This window comes from Scylla paramamosain, chromosome 24 (genome assembly GCF_035594125.1).
Source record: "Scylla paramamosain isolate STU-SP2022 chromosome 24, ASM3559412v1, whole genome shotgun sequence".
Classification (NCBI taxonomy): Eukaryota; Metazoa; Arthropoda; class Malacostraca; order Decapoda; family Portunidae; genus Scylla; species Scylla paramamosain.
Genome location: NC_087174.1, coordinates 3,160,001 through 3,175,000, shown reverse-complemented (window position 1 = coordinate 3,175,000; position 15,000 = coordinate 3,160,001). Strand labels below are relative to the sequence as shown.

At 41.3% G+C, this 15,000-nt stretch overlaps 1 protein-coding gene across 1 annotated transcript in view; it reads left to right on the top strand.

The window, feature by feature from the left end:
- Nucleotides 1–15,000, top strand: part of LOC135112579 (alpha-(1,3)-fucosyltransferase C-like) — a 145,505-nt gene that overhangs the window by 104,769 nt on the left and 25,736 nt on the right. The window lies entirely within an intron of this gene.

The window sequence follows — 15,000 nt, the reverse complement described above, 5'->3', positions numbered from 1 at the left end:
AGAGAGAGAGATTACATAGGTACGAATAACTCCTTAATGAGACGAGACAAGTCCGGGAGATGTCTGGCGGTGCGCGGGCGTCTTGTTTGGTGGTTTAGTGATGAGAGGTCAGAGAGGTGAAGGTTTTTTATTATCCCTTTCTGTCTCAGTGTGTGTTGGGAGAGAGGGGGACGGATGGTGCTCCTCCTCACCTTGCTACGCCTTGATAATTACACTTGATGGATCCCTACGAGCACACTGAGAGCCTTGAATAGTTATAGCAAGGTGTAGATGATGTTAAGTTATCCTACAAATATACTTCAAATTATATCTCTGCCTTCCTTGTTAGTGAAACCGTTTAGAATCATATAAGTAATGAAATCTTACATCTAAAATTATATATCTCCGTTCCTTATTACATACCAAAACTGTGTCTTTCAGTGATTTTTAGTTAAATATACAAGTACTTACACTGAAACCGTTTAAAGCATATAAAAAATTGGAGTCTTTCTTTAAGGAATTATCCACAAACTAAACACTGAGGCGGAAGAATGTAAATAATGAGTCTTACTTGAGGAAACGTATCCCCAAAATAAACACAGGCAGAAGAATAATTCGTTACAATGAAGCTGTTTAAACCACATAAATAATGGAGTCTTACTTAAGGAAACGCGCCCACAAACTAAACACTGGAACGGAAGAGTATGCGTAACAGTGCCGCTGAAAGTAAGCGTTCCCTGGATACTCGAGGGAAAGTACTCACAGAAGAGAGGCTAAAAATTGTGAGGAGACGAAACTGCAATAAATTATAAGGCCAGTGTTTACCTTATGTGTTTTCACTGTAAACTGCTTAAGAGTCACTATAGTCATGCCTCTTATCCTTCCATCTCTGCTTCCCTCCCTCCTTCCCGGTCTCCCTCCTACCTTCTTTCTTTTTTTCCATTCCTTCCCTTCCTCTGTGGCTTCCCTCCTTTCTTCCTTCCAATTTCCTTGATGCCCTTCTTTGCTTGCTTACCGCACCCTTTCCCCCTTTCTCTTCATTCCTTCCTTCCTTCCTTCCTTCCTCCCTTTATTCATTAATTCATTACCTTCCTTCCTTTCTTCCTTCTTTCCTTACCTTTCTGTTTACCTGCCTACTCATTTGTACTCTGCATCCTTCCTTCATCGCTGCAATCTTCCGCTCACCACTACCTTCCTGGTGTCATTTCTGCCTTCCTTCCTTCTTTCCTTCATTTCTTCATTCTATTCCCTCTCCTCCTGCGTGTCTCCCTTCCAGCTCTGTGCCGCGGGGGAGCATTAGGGAAGAGTCAACACCCGCCGCGCGTTCACATTCTCTGACGGGGAGACAAACGGGCCTCTTAGCCGACGGCAGGAGAAGACGGTGAAATTTAATAAGTCTCCCCTCCCTCTCCGTCCTCTCGCAGAAAACGGGGGTGGTCCGATTACAGCGAACGGGAGGGACGTTGCCGCCAGCCTCTTACGCTGATTGGAGAAAATGAGATGAGATGTGTGCATTTGTTTTGGCGTCGTTAGAGAAAATGGAAGGTTAGGAGCGGGTACTTAAGCGTTTATGGAGGAGCAGGAGACGCAGGCCGAGGAATGGACAGGTGGAGCGCACGCCGGATGGAGAGGCTTCTGGATTTCCAACCGAGTGTCCAGATGGCTTTCGGCTTCCTGGATTGTCTTATGGTGATTTATTGGTAATGTTGAAATTCATGGTAGTAGAGAAGAATTTTTGGTTTTGCTTCACATTTTCATTTTTCTTGTTTATAATGGATTTTTTGTGGTAGCGGCTACACTGTACTACCAGAAGTTGTAGGTAACCATGACATATTCAGAGCTCCGGAGAAGTTTTGTGTCTATAATGAGTTTTTAGAATGTTTTTGGTTTAAAGATGTTACTGTGGATTCTAATTTAAGGAACTTTTACTAGTGTCTAATGAAAATAACATGAAGGGCGTGTGTGATATACGCTAACACCATGGTTGAAACAGAACGTCAGTCACAGCAACAACCCCGACGTGTTATAACGGGAATGCAAAAAATAACGGAGGATGAATAAGTAAACAACAATAGATATTTGTTTATAGAACATTATGATTTAGATGCTCTTGCTTCGGTTATTAACTGTACAAATTACCTTGGCGAGCAGACTCCACCCTTATCCCTCCTACAGCTGTGGCTTCTCCTCATACGTGTTAAGATATGATACAGTTTAAAGCATTATCCGGAACCGCACCGTTGACATCAAAATGAGCGAATGATAAAATAAAAAAATAAAAAAAGAGTATCTTTAGTTTTATTATTGCAAAGTTAAATCGCGTGCAGTTAATAAAAAGACAGTTGTCGTTAGGAATTGTCATAGGAATCATGAGTTTACTCAGCACAAACTCAAACATTTCACCAACCCCTTAATTAAACGTCTATTTTAAGCACACATTTGTCTGTAGTCTTAACATTATGTCTGCGTGTCTGAAAATAGAACGTACTCGACTGCTAATAATTTAAGCTTCAATTCTGACCAATTTAAACCTTCATTTTTCATGCTCTTAATCAGCCAGAAGGTCAGTGAGTGGAAGGTGACAGGACCCAGCACGCAGTCTGTGGTGCAGCGAGCCGCGAGTTCTCTGCTCCTTGTGTATGACTATGAGAGCTCCTAAGTAATGCCAATGAGAGAGAGAGAGAGAGAGAGAGAGAGAGAGAGAGAGAGAGAGAGAGAGAGAGAGAGAGAGAGAGAGAGAGAGAGAGGGATACTGGCAGACAAACGGAGGCAGAGACAGACAGACAATGTAAATTAAGGTCAACAAATCTATTACACACACACACACACACACACACACACACACACACACACACACACACACACACACACACACACACACACACACACACACACAACAGGTTGAGGGGACAGAGAGAGAGAGAGAGAGAGAGAGAGAGAGAGAGAGAGAGAGAGAGAGAGAGAGAGAAAGAGTCTATCCCGGAAGTTGATTGCCCGCCCCCTCCCTCACCCCTCCCAGCTCTCCAGCTCCACCAGACCCCACCAGACCCCCTCCCAGTAACATCAGTGACGTCACGCGAATCACCTGATGAGATTCCCATACACGAAAGAATCTGAGGACAAGGAAGAAGAAAAACAAAGCAAGAAATCCAATTCTCTTTAAACCAACCTAAAGTTAAATACAAGAAAATACTAAAGAAAAACAAATCATTTACTTTTATTTTAGTGACAGTGATAGAAAAAAATAAATAAATGAAGGAAAATAATCTGCTGTCTCTGAAATTATAAACCAATCGACATTTGCACAGACAAACGCACGAAGCTTTTTGAAACAGATCGATGTGGAGTAGGAACCTTTCGTCCCTCTCCCTCCCCTCTTGTTGCCTATTTTCCAGACACTTGGTTTCCCACTGAGGCAAGGGAAAGAGGGGAGAGGGAGCGGGGAGAGGGGAGGCAAGGGGTGTCCGCGGAAAGAGCGAAGGGAGAAGAAAAGAGGCAATAGAGGAGGCAGGGAAAGTCAAGTAAGAACGGAGGAGGAGGAGGTAAAGAAGACCGAATAAAAACAAGGCGAGGACGAGGAACAGGAAGAGGAAGAGGAAGGAAAAGAACCTGAACAAAACAGAATAAAAAAAAGAGAGAATGTTGAAGAGAAATATCAGAAGACGGTCGAGATATTGATACTAAAGATGCATTTGGTTAAGAGAGAGAGAGAGAGAGAGAGAGAGAGAGAGAGAGAGAGAGAGAGAGAGAGAGAGAGAGAGAGAGAGAGAGAGAGAAATAGGCAGACAAACAAACACAAGCAAACGAAGATACAGGAAAATAACACACACACACACACACACACACACACACACACACACACACACACACACACACACACACACACACACACACCATGGGTCCCTCACAAGGTGTCCTGAAATCTTTCCAATGACAGTCAGGGTGTCTTAATCTACTGGAGATAATTTTGGGCTCAGGGAGGGGGCCGTTGACTCCCTGAGGGAAGAAAGAGAAGAGGAGGAGGAGGAGGAGGAGAGAAGATTTAGAAAAGGGGTAGATCTGAGGAAAATAAATAAGATGTACATATTTCAAAATAACTGGAATTTCAAAGAAAGTAACCACAACAAATATTTGAGAGAGAGAGAGAGAGAGAGAGAGAGAGAGAGAGAGAGAGAGAGAGAGAGAGAGAGAGAGAGAGAGAGAGAGAGAGAACTTTTATTATCGTACTGGAAATCTACAATTATAAGAAAAACACACAAGTATGTTAATTGATAGAGACCCACGTACATGCAAAGATAGATAAATAAATGTACAGAAAGATGAACACAAAAGGAAAGGGAAAGATAAATAGACAGATATGTAGGTAGATAGCTAGATGAGTAGATAGATAGACAGACAGGCAGATAGACAAAAAGGTATAGGAAGATAAAAATAAAGACACACGGAACTTACAAATAATGGCATTCCTCGCACGCATTCACCTTAATCGTAAACACACACACACACACACACACACACACACACACACACACACACACACACACACAGAAAGAGGAAGAAACAAACATACCAAAGCGGCTGCGGTAACAGTAGTATAGTGTTGAGAGAGAGAGAGAGAGAGAGAGAGAGAGAGAGAGAGAGAGAGAGAGAGAGAGAGAGAGAGAGAGAGAGAGTGCATGTGTGTAAGACTGTGATAGCGTTTTAAGATAATACCTCGTGTCATCTTAGATAAGAGTTAAACAGAAAGCCTCCTCCTCCTCCTCCTCCTCCTCCTCCTCCTCCTCCTCCTCCTCCTCCTCCTCTTCCTCCTTTTTCGTGTTATCTCTCCCCTCCTCCTCTTCCCTTCACTAGACAAACACCGAGAACTTCCCTGACTGTCTCTCCGTCTCTCGCTCCTCCACTCTTCCCTTACCTCCCGCCTTCTCTCCATCTTCCCTCCCTCCCTCCCTCTCGCCAGGACGTCTTTCCCGCTATCTACCTCCCTCCTGTTTCCTCCGTGTGTCTCCGGAAGAAGAGGAACCATCTGGCCTACGCTGTTTCCCACGATTTAAATTCTTTTTGATGCGAGACTTCTGGAAAAAAAAAAATGGGTCTTATAAGTGATGTTTTTTTTATGAGTTTTCGTCTTTTTATCATTCCTAAATATCTTCTAGTGTTATTTTTTTCTTTTTTTACTCTATTTCTTGTTTATTTTTCTGTCTGAATTACTTCTCTCATTTGTTTTCTCTTATTTTTTTTTCATTAGTCATTCTTGTTTCGTATAGTTTCTCCTCTTATTCGGTTTTCCTTTTTTTGCTTGCTTTCATTCTTTTTTTTATCATCTTTTCCTCTTTTTTTCTGTCATTCTCCCTCCGGTTGTCGTTGCGTGTTATCTTTTTATCACCCTTTATTTGTCACTTGTTTGTTGTTATTGTTCTTTTTTTATCGTTACTTCTTTCTCAGTTCTTTATTTTTATTTTTTTTTCTCTCTCTCCATTTGATCTGTCTTTTTCCTTCCTTCTTTTTTTTTTCATTAAAATTTCCTTCCTCTTTTCTCTTCTCTTCCCCTTTAATTCTCGTTTACGTATCATGTTTTTTTTCCTTTCTCATCTTTTCATCTTTCCTATTCCTTCATTTCTGTCCTTGTTCCTCCTTTTTCTCCTCTTCTTCCTCTTCGTCCCTCTCCTCCACGTTCTTACCCCCGTCTTCCTTTTTTCTCATTTTTGTCCTCATCCTCCTCCTCCTCCTCCTCCTCCTCCTCCTCCTCCTCCTTCTCCTCCTCTTCGTCGCCATCTTTGTCGAAGATGGCGAGTCGACAAGTCCTGGTTAACCGAGCAGTTTGGTGTACGAACATTAACTCTGCTGCTTGAGGAGGAAGAGGAGGAGGAGGAGGAGGAGGAGGAGGAGGAGGAGCTGGAGGAGGGAGGAGAGGAGCAAGAGAAGGATATGTAAGAAGCGGGGGATGACTATGAAGAGGAGGCAAGGAAGAGGAAGAGCAAGGGTAAGGAAAGAGGAGGAGGAGGAGGAGGAGGAGGAGGAGAAGGAGGAGGAGGAGGAGGGAACAAAACCTAAAGAAAGTAGAGATAAGAGGCATTATGAAAAGGAAGAGAAGGAATTGCATGGAAAAAGAGCAATAAGATATGGAATGAAGAGGAGGAAGAGGGAAAAATGCGATCAGGAGAGAGAGAGAGAGAGAGAGAGAGAGAGAGAGAGAGAGAGAGAGAGAGAGAGAGAGAGAGAGAGAGAGAGCTGTTACAAGAAGAGACAAATTGAATTGAAAGGAATAGAGGAAGAATATTTAAATGGAAGAGAAGGAGGAGGAGGAAGGGAAGGGAAAGGAAAAATAGAAAAGAAAGGAGGAAGGAAGGAGGAAGATAAAGTTGAGTGCAATATAAAGGGGATAAAATAAGACACAGGAAAATAAAGAATATAGAAAAAAAAAAGTAACAAATGAGAAAGTGAAAGGAAAGGAAAGGAAAGGAAAAAGGTACAAAAAAAACACGAAAATAAAGAAGAAAACAAAGAAAATATAACAAAAAACATAAAATGAAGAACATGAAAAATATAAAATAAAAGTAAAGAAAAATAACAAATTAAAAAAACGATGAAATAATGAAAACCGACACGAAGAGGAGGAAGAAGAAGAAGAAGAAGAGGAGGAGGAGGAGGAGAAGGAGGAGGAGGAGGAGGAGGAGGAAAGTTAATGGAGGTAAGTGAGGAGAGTTTGGGAAAGGTGTATTGGTATGGGAGGAGAAAAGGAGGGAGGGAAGAATTTTGATGATGGAGAATGATAGCGACATGCTGAGAGAGAGAGAGAGAGAGAGAGAGAGAGAGAGAGAGAGAGAGAGAGAGAGAGAGAGAGAGAGAGAGAGGACAAGAGGGGACCGATGAGGGAATGCAGAAGAGCGGAAGAGGAAAAAAGGAGTAGGGAGAAAAGAGGAGAGTGAAAGGGGGAAGGGAGAGAGGGAGAGAGAGAGAGAGAGAGAGAGAGAGATGGAGGGGAGGTAGGAGGGAGGTTCTACAATGGGTTCTCTACATCGAATTTCCTCAATATTCTTGCCTAATATGAGAAAAGGAGAAGGGAGGAAAGGAGGGAGGAGAGGGAGGGAGGGAGAGAAGGAAACTAGTGAAATGGAAAGATGAAAAAAAGAGCAGTAATAAAATTGATGATGATTATGAGAAGGAGGAGGAGGAGGAGGAGGAGGAGGAGGAGGAGGAGGAGGAGGAGGAGGAGGAGGAGGGGGAGGAGGAAGAGGAGGAGGAGGAGTTACAGGAGCAGAAGGAGATCAAGAACGCAAAGACAAGAGAGAGTAAGAAAAGATTGAAGGAAAGAGGAAAGGAATAAATGAAAAAAAATAAAGGAAGGAAGAGGAAATATGAAGCGTAAGGAAACATCCCTTAAAAATTATTTAAGGAAGAGAGGTAATAGGCTCTTAGGAAAATTGAGAGAGAGAGAGAGAGAGAGAGAGAGAGAGAGAGAGAGAGAGAGAGAGAGAGAGAGAGAGAGAGAGAGAGAATGTCTACGTAGAATAAACATTGAATTCTGTACACTCTGCACCAAAAAAGAAACATTTAAACTGGAATCATGATCAGAGTTATTGAGAAAAATTATCTTACAAAATGCGACATAATGTGAAAGTGTATAGGGAATAATAATAATAATAGTAATAATGATAATAATAATAATAATAATGATAATAATAATAATAATAATAATAATAATAATAATAATAATGATAATAAAATAACAAATAACAAGCATGAGGTGATGATTACGAAGAATGCAGAGAACATTGATAGACAAATAGACAAACAGAATAAATATATTGATACAGATACAGCAAAAAAATAAATAAATATATATTGTTCATGGAAAAAAAAAATTGACAAACAGACAGCTCAGTAAGTGAAATAGATACAGATACGTCGGAAAAAAAAAGACATTGTACGTAAAAAAAGAAAAAGAATAAAAAAATGGAGTAAAAATAAGACTGAATATCGAGAGACGGCGCATGCGTGGACGGATGACAGAGAGAGAGAGAGAGAGAGAGAGAGAGAGAGAGAGAGAGAGAGAGAGAGAGAGAGAGAGAGAGAGAGAGAATATAACAGAATACTCGTAGAATGAGAATGTATAAAACTCGCAGCAATAAACATACACGACAGGACGAGAAGAGATAAATAAATAAACAAATAAAAAAAAAAACACCTGTTGATTGTAATGAGATGCAGGCAGGTAACACTTTCTGTCACTGTTTATCACTTCGCTCACCTGTGCCGTGATATTTCCTTCATAAATGACGCCAAATAACAAATCTTTCGCACCCAAGCCCCGTTTTGCGCTAAATTGAATTACTTGTCGCTTTGATTCAATTGTGGTATGACATGAACACTAACGGGTGCTGGTAGTGGTGGTGGTCATGGTGGTGGTGATGATGGTGGTGGTGGTGGTGGTGGTGGTGGTGGTGATCGTGTGTGTGTGTGTGTGTGTGGAGTACTTAGTGTGGTGTGTACATTAGAATAGGTACTAAGACGGCAGTCGTAGTAGAAGTAGTAGTAGTAGTAATAGTAGTAGTAGTAGTAGTAGTAGTAGTAGTAGTAGTAGTAGTAGTAGTAGCAACAGCAGCAGTAGTAGTACTAGTAGTAGTAGTAGTAGTAGTAGTAGTAGTAGTAGTAGTACCAGTAGTAGTTGTTGTTGTTGTTGTTGTTGTTGTTGTTGTTGTTGTTGTTGTGATCGTAATAGTAGTTTTAGTGGAGATGGAGAGAGAGAGAGAGAGAGAGAGAGAGAGAGAGAGAGAGAGAGAGAGAGAGAGAGAGAGAGAGAGAGAGAGAGAGAGAGAGAAAGAGAGAAAAAAAAATAATCCTTAAATAATTCCCCTCCCTGCAAAAAAAAAAACGACAAACAAACAATCGAACACTTCCAAGAACAAAAATAACACACACACACACACACACACACACACACACACACCCATCGTTACCCACGTTTTCTATTTACATACACACGGAGCCTCGTTATCCCCAGCAATGCGTGGATAACGAGGGAACACGCCTTCTCGTTCCTCCTTCCCTGCCTGCCTGTCTCTCCTGTCACTCCCGCTCTCATGCAGACACGAGTGAGGGATTTACTTGAGTGTGAAGAGCGCACCCCGTCACGGTGAGGAATGAAGATCAAGTTAATTAAGTTAGATGCCACTCAGACCTGTGTAATTCCCACCCTCTCCTCTCACCAGCTTCCTCTCACTCCTCTCCCTGGTGCCCTCTTCCTCACCACGCGCGTAATAGTAGTAGTTCTGCGTCTTATCTGCTCCGTGATATATTAAACGCCTCTCCGGTCCCTCCTTGCTGGATAAGCGTACTGCTGAGAGAGAGAGAGAGAGAGAGAGAGAGAGAGAGAGAGAGAGAGAGAGAGAGAGAGAGAGAGAGTTGAAATAAATGTGCAATAGAGAAACTTTATGTTGAAAAAAAGACGAAATGTGTGTAAGTTAATTTCTAATCAGATCAAAACTAACTAAATCTTCTACGAGTTGTTATTATATTTCCTTTTTATTCTTATTTTTGTTTCTTTCTCTCCTCTTCTCGTCCTTGTTCTTCTTTTATCGTACTTCACATCGTCGAATTTATCATCGTCACTGTCCTCCTCCTCCTCTTCCTCCTCCTTCTCTCTCAAACCATCACTAACCCAAATAAACAAATAAAAAAAAAGCAGGAAAAAGCAGAGATAAAAATAAAAAAAATGCAAGCTCACGGACCTCAAAACAACAATACTAATGATAACAGCAACGACCACCAACCCCTTAAAAAAAAAACGTTGTCGGAGAGTTTGATAGGAGCGGAAAGGTTAATCTCTATAGGCATTTACTGCGTGCTGAAATAGGTGCATAAAAGCCTCTCTAACTTTGCCCATAAAGAGGGGAAGCGTTGGGAAATACGAGGGGAGCACAAATATTGCAGTGAATGGGACCCGGCCAACACGCGTGAGGAAGGGTGATGGGGTGATGGTGGGGTGATGGCGGGGTGATGGCAGGGTGCATGGGGCGGTCGTGTTAGCAGCTGGATGTGCATATGTGTGTGTGTGTTTGTGTGTAGGTGTGTAGGAGAGCCGCTGTGTGTGTGTGTGTGTGTGTGTGTGTGTGTGTGTTTTTTTTTTCCAGTGACGTTAAATAAAGCACCATTCACCACTTCGCTATTAATGGTTGGTATTCTTCAATGCTTTGTCACTGTATCTCCTTTGCTTTTCACAGTTTAATGGGTGTAGTGTGATAGGACAGCCTTTTAATTGGTGCGAATGAGGAAGCTGCAAAGACCGAGCACGCTGGAGGAGCCTGATGCACTGTGGCGCCCACCACCTCCCCGGCAGGAGCAGCCGGAAAAAAAAATGAAGGACGTTTAACAGGCTGTAGTGGAAGTTATAGGGACGTTCAAGGGTGTTTTTATGATTCTCTTGGTAGTTTAACAATGATTCAGCACCATCATAGTGAAAAATACCCGTGACAACTCAACTGATCGTCTCTGTTGTATTTAAAATTTGAAAATAGTCGTGATGAGAGAGAAAAAAAAAACTTTTGAAAATACGAGCCTATGACATTTTGTATTTGAGTATCCAAAGGCAAGTTTTAATAAGCAAACATTTAAGTACATGCACTAAAATGTTATAATGATCTTAGTATTCCTTTGCTGTCACTTACGACTATTAAACTTGTTATTCCAAACCTACACTAGACAGTTTGTTAAATTTTCGTACGTCCTCGTAAAAGCCACAGCTAGCAAACAACAGAATGTCTCTATATGCAGCTTCCTTTGTATATTCTAGGAACAAATCATAAAAAAAAAGAAGAAAACACGAATAGAAAGAAATCCAAACATTGGTCTGATTCTACGGAATTTGCAGGAAAGTGAGAGAAAATGGAAGGATTTGTGTTCCAAGAAATAGGAAAAAAGAATGTAGTGTAGGGATAGAGTTTGAAAAAAAGAGAAGTCAGTAAAAATATAAAGAAAAAAAAACTGAAGGGAGTGGAAAAGGTGAAATCTGCCAGTAAAATAAGGAATAAAATGAAATGAAAAAAGGAGAAAAGAAAAAAAAGAACCAGAAAACGTGCAAAAAGGGAGAAGGGTGAAGAAAAGGAAAGAAAAAAAAACAACCTGAATAATGAGGAACTAAAATAGCAGAAACAGAAGAAAACTAAAACACAAAAAAGGATTGATATTTAAGAAAGAAATTACGAGAAAGAAAATGGAATAGGGATGGGAGGAATGCGGAAAAGAATCATGGAGCGAGAGAGAGAGAGAGAGAGAGAGAGAGAGAGAGAGAGAGAGAGAGAGAGAGAGAGAGAGAGAGAGAGAGAGAGAGAGAGAGTTGTTGCATGAGTCAGCGTGTTTTGGAACTAAGGTTTTGTGGTCTGTGTTTTAACAGGAGAGAGAGAGAGAGAGAGAGAGAGAGAGAGAGAGAGAGAGAGAGAGAGAGAGAGAGAGAGAGAGACCAGAGGCTGTTACGTATGTTACATCTCTCTGATTTGTGGTGGTGGTGGTGGTGGTGGTCATGATGGTGGTGGTGGTGGTGGTGGTGGTGGTGGTGGAGGAATAGGAATGCTGGGATGAAGAGTGGCAGTGGTGGTGTTGGTGGTGTTGGTGGTGATGGTGATGATAGTGTGCAATGGGTGTTGTTTTTTGTAGTTCTTGTTTGTTGGTGTGTGTGTGTGTGTGTGTGTGTGTGTGTGTTGGTGGTGGTGGTGGTGGTGGTGGTGCAGTGACAAGGAATGAAGGGAATATAGGAAAATTTAATGAACAGGATGACAAAGCACAGCAGGAAAGGGAAAAAATAAAGAGCAGTTGTGTTGGAAGGAAAATCGGGAGAGATTTGACAAGGTTTATTAAAAATTCCTCATTTAATTTTTTCCTCGAATGTCATTGTGTGAATTTTACTTCATAGTCCTTCTGCATTTATGACTTGCTTCTCTCTCTCTCTCTCTCTCTCTCTCTCTCTCTCTCTCTCTCTCTCTCTCTCTCTCTCTCTCTCTCTCTCTCTCTCATTGAGATCAATAACTTAGTGGTAAACTTGAAATTCTCTCTCTCTCTCTCTCTCTCTCTCTCTCTCTCTCTCTCTCTCTCTCTCTCTCTCTCTCTCTCTCTCTCTCTCTCTGAGCCTTTTGACAGATGAGTACAATCACGGAAAACATACCAACAATTTTAAGAAGAATACAAAATATTAAGAAAAAATCGATTCCTTCGTAACATCTATTCCCACTCATTCTGTTGCGTCCCGTTGACTTTCGCTCACACACACACACACACACACACACACACACATACACACACACACACACACACACACACTCATTCACTCACTCACTCACACGCTCCGTTTTCTTCCTTCACGAAACTTTGAAGCATTAACTATGTCTTTTAAATTTTTGACTTGTATTAAAGTTTAGAGATTCACGAACTTAAAGGCTTAAAAATACACATAAAATATACACTTACAACAACAACAACAATGGAAAAAATCCTTATGTGTGCTAATACTTGAAATCGTGTGAAGCGTTTTGGGAAGCCTGACGTATAACCACGGGGCATATTCGCTAAACCAATTTGCTTCGTTCACTTTGGTCCGAGGCGGCGGTAACCGGATCGAAAAATAGCCGACAACGAATCCGGCTCCTTTCTCTCTCTCTCTCTCTCTCTCTCTCTCTCTCTCTCTCTCTCTCTCTCTCTTTTATATTTAACTTTTTTTCCGCCTGAGTTCGAAAGTGATGCATTTTTTTTCTTTTTCTTTTTCTTTTTTTTTTTCTCTCTCTATCATGGTAATGCGATTTAGACTGCGGTGATGTGTTGACGTGATGCTGTTATTAAACCGTTTTGTTGCTATGTTGTTACGCTACTACTACTAACTACTACTACTACTACTACTACTACTACTACTACTACTACTACTGCTACTACTTTGTGCAATTCAAGTTATCGTTTTGTTATTGCAAGATATGATTGTTGCTTTAAGAGAACAAGAAGAATGAGAGGTGACCGTAATAACTGTAGTAGTAGTAGTAGTAGTAGTAGTAGTAGTAGTAGTAGTAGTAGTAGTAGTAATAAATCCATAAGCAGAAGTTTTATCATCATCATCATCATCACCACCATCATCATCATCATCATTATAACTACCATCAACAACAACAACAACACCACAACCAACAGTAACAATAATAATAGACTGTTTACTGTGTGTGTGTGTGTGTGTGTGTGTGTTCCCGGGTACACGGGAGTGCGGGTCGCGGCTGGTTTGGTTCGCTACTTTTTCTCTTGTTTCGAGTCATTTCAGAACGCGGCTGGTATGAAATCGGGAATGAAACAGGAACCAAACTGGAATGGCGAGGAAGGTTACTGAGCGGGACGGATCCAAGAAACGACTGGAATGGGAATGAAACTGGAATTGATGCATAAAGTGAAGCAGAATGAAGCCTGGAATGGAAACGTAAATGAAGCACAGTGAGGTTTTGAAATGAAGCTATGTGGATTCTGGAATTGAAACACTGAAACCTGGAATAGAAACTGCAGACTGGAATGAGAGATACTGAAGCCTGGAATTGAAGCACACTTAATCCTGGAATGAATAAATGACTGAAATAAAGCCTGGAACTGAACGACAAGTTTAGAATGATAAGAAACTGAAGCCTGGAACTGAGGCACGCTGGATCCTGGAAACGAAACGCAAAACGAAACAGGACACGAAATTAGAAATGAACCGGACTGAACCCTGAAGCAAAATGACATGGCATAGGAAACAATGAAGGAAAAAAAAAGGAAAACTGTAAAAAAAAAATACGAAAAAGAAAAGAAAACAGGAAGTAAGAAACCAAACCACACGATGAATCAAAAGAAAATAAAAAGAAAAAAAGAAAAAGCAATTTAAAAAAGAAAATAGCAATGAAACCACCACCATCACACTAACCACCACCATCACCACCATCACCACCATCACAACAACAAACATTCCTTTCTCCTTCACCACACTACAGTCACCACAGTTCTCCTCCTCTCCCTTCCGTCTCTCCCAGTAACACACCACCACCCCTTCGAGACTCAGCAAGGAAGAGGAGGAGGAGGAGAAAGAGGAGGAGGAGGAGGAGGAGGAGGAGGAAGAGGAGGAAGGGGGAACACAGGTGCATTGTTTCCTGAGGAGTGAGAAGCCTTCAATTATTCTCTCTATTAATGTATCACCTTCTCACTCCATTTCACTCCATTCCACACCCAATCGCACCTGCTGACGCCACGAGAAGGAGGTGGAGGAAGAGGAAGAGGAGGAGGACGAAGAGGCAGAGGAGAAGGAGGAAGAAGAGAGGAGTATGGAGAAAGGAAGAAAAATATGTCTGGTAAATAGTTGTGTAGTGGTATTTATAGTAGTAGTAGTAGTAGTAGTAGTAGTAGTAGTAGTAGTAGTAGTAGTAGTAGTAGTAGACAGAGGTACAACAGCAACAAAATCCGAAAAAAAACACTAAAACAAAACAAAAACAAGAAAAACACGTACTCTTCCTTTTCTTCCATTCCTCTCCACAAAAAAAAAGAAAGAATAATGAAAAAATAAAACAACAACAAGAGGAGGAGGAGGAGGAGGAGGAAGTAAAAAAAGAAAAAAGAAAGGAAGAAAGGCTGGAAGAGGCAACAAGGGATTAAAGACTTGCTGGCTGAATGGGAGAAGGGAGCAGTTAGGAAAGGGAACAGGAGAAAGAATAAAAAAGAAAGGAGGAGGAGAAAAGAAAAAGGAGGAGAACAGAATAGGGAGTAGATAGTTAAGACTGGAGGAAGAGGAGGAAGAGAAAGAGGAGGAAATCAAAATAGAGAGAAATGACTCAAGAGGAAAGAGAATATAGATAGAGTGATAACAGTTGGAATGAGAGAGAGAGAGAGAGAGAGAGAGAGAGAGAGAGAGAGAGAGAGAGAGAGAGAGAGAGAGAGAGAGAGAGAGGAAAATAAAGAAGGAATAAAGAGGCAAAAGGAAAGAGAGGAAAGACCAGAGGGAAGAAAGGACGTACGAAAGGGAGAGATGAGAGAGAG